This window comes from Gossypium raimondii, chromosome 6 (assembly GCF_025698545.1).
Source record: "Gossypium raimondii isolate GPD5lz chromosome 6, ASM2569854v1, whole genome shotgun sequence".
NCBI classification, from domain to species: domain Eukaryota; kingdom Viridiplantae; phylum Streptophyta; class Magnoliopsida; order Malvales; family Malvaceae; genus Gossypium; species Gossypium raimondii.
Genome location: NC_068570.1, coordinates 1057301 through 1063300, shown reverse-complemented (window position 1 = coordinate 1063300; position 6000 = coordinate 1057301).

Genomic DNA, 6000 nt, shown 5'->3' with positions numbered 1-6000 from the left:
CAAGACAAAAATTAAAAAATAAACATGCAATTAAGTTATATAATTTTATATCCACACATCTTTAAAGATGAATAGAGGTTGAATCGGATCAAATTTGAATTCAGTATGATTTTTTTTTACTCAGTTAATTGATTACAAGAAAAGGTGTTAAGATCACCCAACTCATACCAGTTCGAACAAGGAATCAAAAAGCAGCCAAACTATGCCAAAACAGGGCACAAACAATCAGAAAAACAGCAAACCCAAAATAGATTATCAATATGCTCTAAACAAGGTATTCCTCGACAAACCTGTTTTAGCCAAGGCTTTCGCCATTCCATTCCTACCTCGATTTGTGACTTCAATCTAAACCTCAGCCATTCGCCTTAAACTTCCTTCAATATTCGTGAACAAATTCCTAAACGACAATGGCCGAAGACAACTATATTTCAATCAATCCGAAACAGTAATTGAATCAAATTATATGATTAAAGGAACCTGCTCCTTCCGAATCAACTCTATAACCACCTTTGCAGCCTCTTTAATTGCCATTGGAACTGCCATTTCCAATCCCCCACTACACATCTACCAAAAAATAAAGTCGAAACCACCCCTTTATGATCCCCCAACACTCCTCCACAAGCCATTATCTCATTCATAACAACCCTTGCCACATTGAATTTTATCCTACCCCTGCCGCTATCTTATTCAATATGAAATGATTATATGATATTAACATAATTTATTTTTTCTCAAGTATAATACTAATAACAGGTCGAGTCAAGTATTGAATGTCAAATCAATCTTTCAAACTATTTAATTTTTTTTGTCCAAACTCATTTATAAAACTCAATATGGTTATCTAAATCATTTCTAATATGAGTTAAGATTCAGGTTGGTACAGATAATCCAATCATTAAACAAATCTATGAATAAATCAGTTTGAATATACCATCATTTGATTCTATACCTCAACCCCAAACCTAAATAATGATGTTCTTTTTATATATAATTAATGAAGATGGTATTATTCATATGAGATGACGCATGTTTCCATAAACTATATAAAAACTTAAAAAACAATCTTCAATATGTATGCTTAGTTATATTTATGGCTTTGTGCATTCACTTTTATCAGTTTCTCAGTATTCAATTAATTACGTTTCAAGTTGTTTTTCCACTTTACATTTCCATGTGCTTTCTCTTACGTATTGGCTGACGAAATGCAATGTTTTCATTTGAAAGTTAAGCCTTTTTGTAACTTTCCATTGCATAATTTTGGACAAAAGTAAAGCTAGCCTTAGTGTGGATTGGGCCAATTAGGGAAAAGCTCTAATTTTGAGTTTTTTTGGCATTCGTAGGGCCCAAATCCAGAAGTTATTTCATTTTATGGATTATGGATTGGGCCGGGTCGAAACCGAGACTTGATTTTTAAAAAAATTAAGATTGGGTCTAACCCGGTCCATCCAAAAAAATATGTTACTAATTAAAAAAATCAAACATATTATTTATATTTATAATTTTATAATTAATTTTTAATTTTTAATTTTTAATTTTTAATTTTTTTTTGAATTCACCAATCTAGCCCAACAACAAAAAAGCTTTGTCCTTGAGCCAGTCAAACCAAACTGGGCAGATCACCCTACCCATAGATAACTCTACTTTGGATCCATCAATTAAATGTGTGGGGTTGATTTTGAGTTGGGTTAATACGAGTCAGATTAATTCATTTATTAAAATCTTAGGATTATAATTTCATGTTGAAGTCGATGTTAGGTTTGAGTTGTTTCGATTTTGTGTCATTTCGTGTTCAAGGTGTTTCGGTTTACTAATCAGGTTTCTTTTTCCAGATGATTTCAATTTATGTTTGGGTTATTTTAAACTTTTTATTAATTCGATTTTAACATTTGAGTTCAAGTCACTTAAGTTAGTTGTTTTGATTATTTTAAATTTGGGCAGATCATTTGAATTTAAATCATTTTAGGTGTGGGTTGAACAAATTGGAGCTATTAATTTTTTATTAGAATTTTAATTTTAACTAATGAGATTTAATTTTTGAATTGGGATAGCCGATTGAGTCTTAGCTCAATTGATATGGGTATTGTTGTCAATGCAGGAGCACGTGGGTTCGAGTGCGTTGAAGCGCATTATCCTCCTATTTACGGGTTGGAGAGGAGCTATAAGTAATTAATCTAGATTATTGTCTTAAAAAGATATAATATGTTAAAACTTATAAAAAAATTATTAAAAAAATTGAAATTGGGATAGAGTTAGGCATGTCTGCTTATAACCTAAAACCACTTATTAGAATTTTGATAATCGACTACTAAAGATATTATAATCTTGATCAGCTGATACCCCGAAGAATCATAACCCTACTTATCGATAGATTGATGCTTATTTATTTTAGAATAATCGCATTTCATTGTTTGGAATCTGATTCTTTAGACATGAAAGTTTTATTGTTGATATTTATTCAAGTATTTTTTTATTAGTTTCATCGGTATTGGTATTATTGTCAGTGTAGGAGGATGTAAATTTGAGTGCGCTAAAGCGTATTATTCTCATATTTAAAGAAATAGAAAGAGCTATGAATAGTTTTAATAAAGAAAATCAAAATATATTCTTTCATATATGTTTGTAAACTATGTTTAATGTTTGTAATTATTCTTTCCAATCATTATCCAAAAGGTATAATGATTTATTTAGCTTTTCAATTCTATAAAATGATCATTTTAGTTTTTTATTTAATTTTTCATCTTTTAAGCTCTTAAACTTGAGTTTTTTTCAAATCACCTTAAATAAATGAAGAAGTTAACATTTTTAACTTTCTTAACGTTGCATACACGTGGATAACACATTGGTATTTAAGTAATTTTTAAAATTTTAAAAATTCAAATAACTATAAAAAATATTTTAAAATTAAAATTAAAATCATTAAAATTATTTAAAATTATAACATATCAGCAAAGGTACCAAAGATTAACTTTTTCTTCTATTTTGAAATAATTTGACGAAAATATAAATTCAATGATTGAAAGAAAAAAAATTAAATGAGGAAATAAAATAATTTTTAAAAACTGGAGGGAAAAGGTTATCATGCGTATCCAAGATGAAACTCATCTCAAAACCCAGATCTGACATAAAAACATCATAAATTACTATATTATTTTCAGCAACCGACCACCTCAGAATCTATGGATTCTGTGCCATCTCGAACCCACAAAACCGACCAAAATCATATAAAAATCCTCAAGAATCTTTCTTTCTACCCCTCTATAAATATCACCCTTGCCTTGTCCCCCCATTCACTTCTATAAACCGATAAGCATCATCTCTTTTATACTCTTTGTAATTTACTTCAAAAAAAATGCCACTCACTAAACCAGACAAGAACAACGTCATCATCAACATCAACGACGAGAGCAGCAACAATTGTGGTGAAGATAACCAAGATGAGCAAGAGCAGTTAGATGCCATCACTAGCCATCTTTACATAAAGCCAAGCCATTCGAAGCAAACATTGGATAAAGATATGGTTTTGAGAAGGATTCGTCACCGTAAACGTATGAATAATTTCAGGTCCGCATTTCAATCTTTCATTGGCTCTTCATCTTCTTCTTCATCATCGACGAAAATGACCGAGAATGGCAAAGGTTCTAGCAATGAACTAAAGTGGGTCGATGATGCTTTTGCAGCTCTTTGATTGTAATGTTATTATTTTTTGTATAGTTGTTGATGTTTTAGTGTACCGTTTAAGCACTCGTGTTACGTTGGTGTAGAATATGGGCCTTTAATACCCAATATGATAATGGGGTTTAAAAGCAAAGAATAGTTTCACTTTTTAAGCCTTTTAATTGTCTATGATAACATCATTAGATTCTCAACTTTATATGGGGCATTTGAATACTACATTTAACTCTATTGTTGTTGGAACTTTCGTGTTTGATTTGATTGTATAGTTTCTTTCTAAACTTCCTTTTAGTGTCAATATCATCGTTAGATAGATTCTTAAGCATAGAGTTGTTTAAGGTCCGTGTCAAGAGGGCATTAGGATTGATACTTTAAGATACCCTCTAATGCTTAGATCAATTAGAATAATTTTCTTTATGTGTCACTTATCTATATTCCATCGTTAAATAATTACGTGTCTAACAAAATTAATGACTCATTGTGAACTCTTGCATGTACATACCCAAGTGGCATGTCCAAATCATACAACCAATATATGTCCATGATTTATATCTTGTAATCGATTTGTATCCATTAGTCCAAATAACATGAATACGTGGCATCACATTTCCGGTATTTCATATTTGGAAGCAACATATTGGTCTCACATTATGTATTCACACCTCAAAATCTGATTTAACCAAAGATTATGATATCACACTAAGAGTACATCATGAACCCATTCATGATTTGATATAACCAAGCTTTGGACAGTTAATTATGACTAAGAGGTCCACAGAGGGTATATGGTATAAGTTTTGTTGGATGTGATCTAAATCAAATAAATTAACTCCACTCCTCGGTAAAAGGAAAAAGGGAAACAAATTAACCACTTGGTATTGATTTTGTCTGCATGGTAATTATGATTATTGAAATTTTTATAATTTTTGATTTTTAAAATTTATATATTAAATCCATTAAACTCTGTTATTTCTAAAATTTGACGTGACAAATATACTACCACTTGTACAATATCATAACAATTTTCTATTTTCATACATTACTCACAAAAATTCATTTAGTTTGTATCAAGATTGAAAATTTTAATCCAAAAGGATAAGAATTAAGAAGGATTCGATTGTAGAATATAAATTAAATCTATAACTTTACGCATTGTTTATAATTAATAGCAAAGTTTAACCAAATGGATTTAATTGTTGCCGTTTGAATCAGGACTAAAATTTTAAAATTTGGAAAGTAAAATTACTAAAAGTGATCAGTTCAAAGAATATAGAGATTAAAATTGATCAAATTAAAGTTTAAAAATAATAAATCTAGAACTTAACTAAAAGTAGAATGCGACATTTTTAGTGTTCTCCATCTTTATTTTACGATTTATATTCAAAATTTATAATTACTCTTATTAATAATATGATATTCAAAATTTAAATATACATTTTCACAATTACTCAATTCAACCATTATTTAATTTGAAAGGTGGAAATTCAACACGACTTGAAATGCATTATTTAGGTTGTGTTGAATTGACTCTGTTTCCCGCGGTTTTCACGCTTGTTGTCCTATGCAATCTTTTCTTGCCCTTTTTTTTTTTTTTTTTAATGTTGGCATTATTTCTATTGAGATCAATTAAAATAAGTTAAGGTTTAAAAAGAATTACCGAAAATTTTAGTAAAATTGATACATTTTTATTGATTATTTAACATTGAATAAACGAGTACGTATGAAAGAATATTTTCTTTGAAAAGTAATTTTATTCCGTCTGTTAAAATTTGAAGCAATTTTAAGATATTCTCGTATTCAGATTCAATACGTTCTTGGATGTAGTTAGAGACGGTTGAGAGTGACTTTATCTTTCCCCAAAGCCAATAATTTTAGACTTTTTTTAATTATGAGCTATTAAACTAATTAAGTCTTAGCTAAATTGGCATGAACATTATTGATAATTAATGTAGAAGGATATGAGTTCGAGCTACGACCCATTATTTTCCTTTAAATCCTAGTATTCCATCTCCTTATCCAAATTTATAATGATTAAAAGAAATAGCATTCAATGTTTTTCATTTTTTTATGTTTGATATGTCATGGTTAGAAATCACTTATTTAAACTTTTCAATGAAAATGTTCAAACTATCAATTAAAACATATATTCTTAATTTTGAAAGATTTTTTATCCTCTTATTACCCATACCCCAAATCCATATTTTTTTAATTATTACAACAACAAATAATATTAATTAAATTAAAATTCAATCAACAACTTTAAAATTTTTAATTAATTAAATAACAAAGATATGGTCGAAATTGAATATATAAAAAAGGAAAATGTTG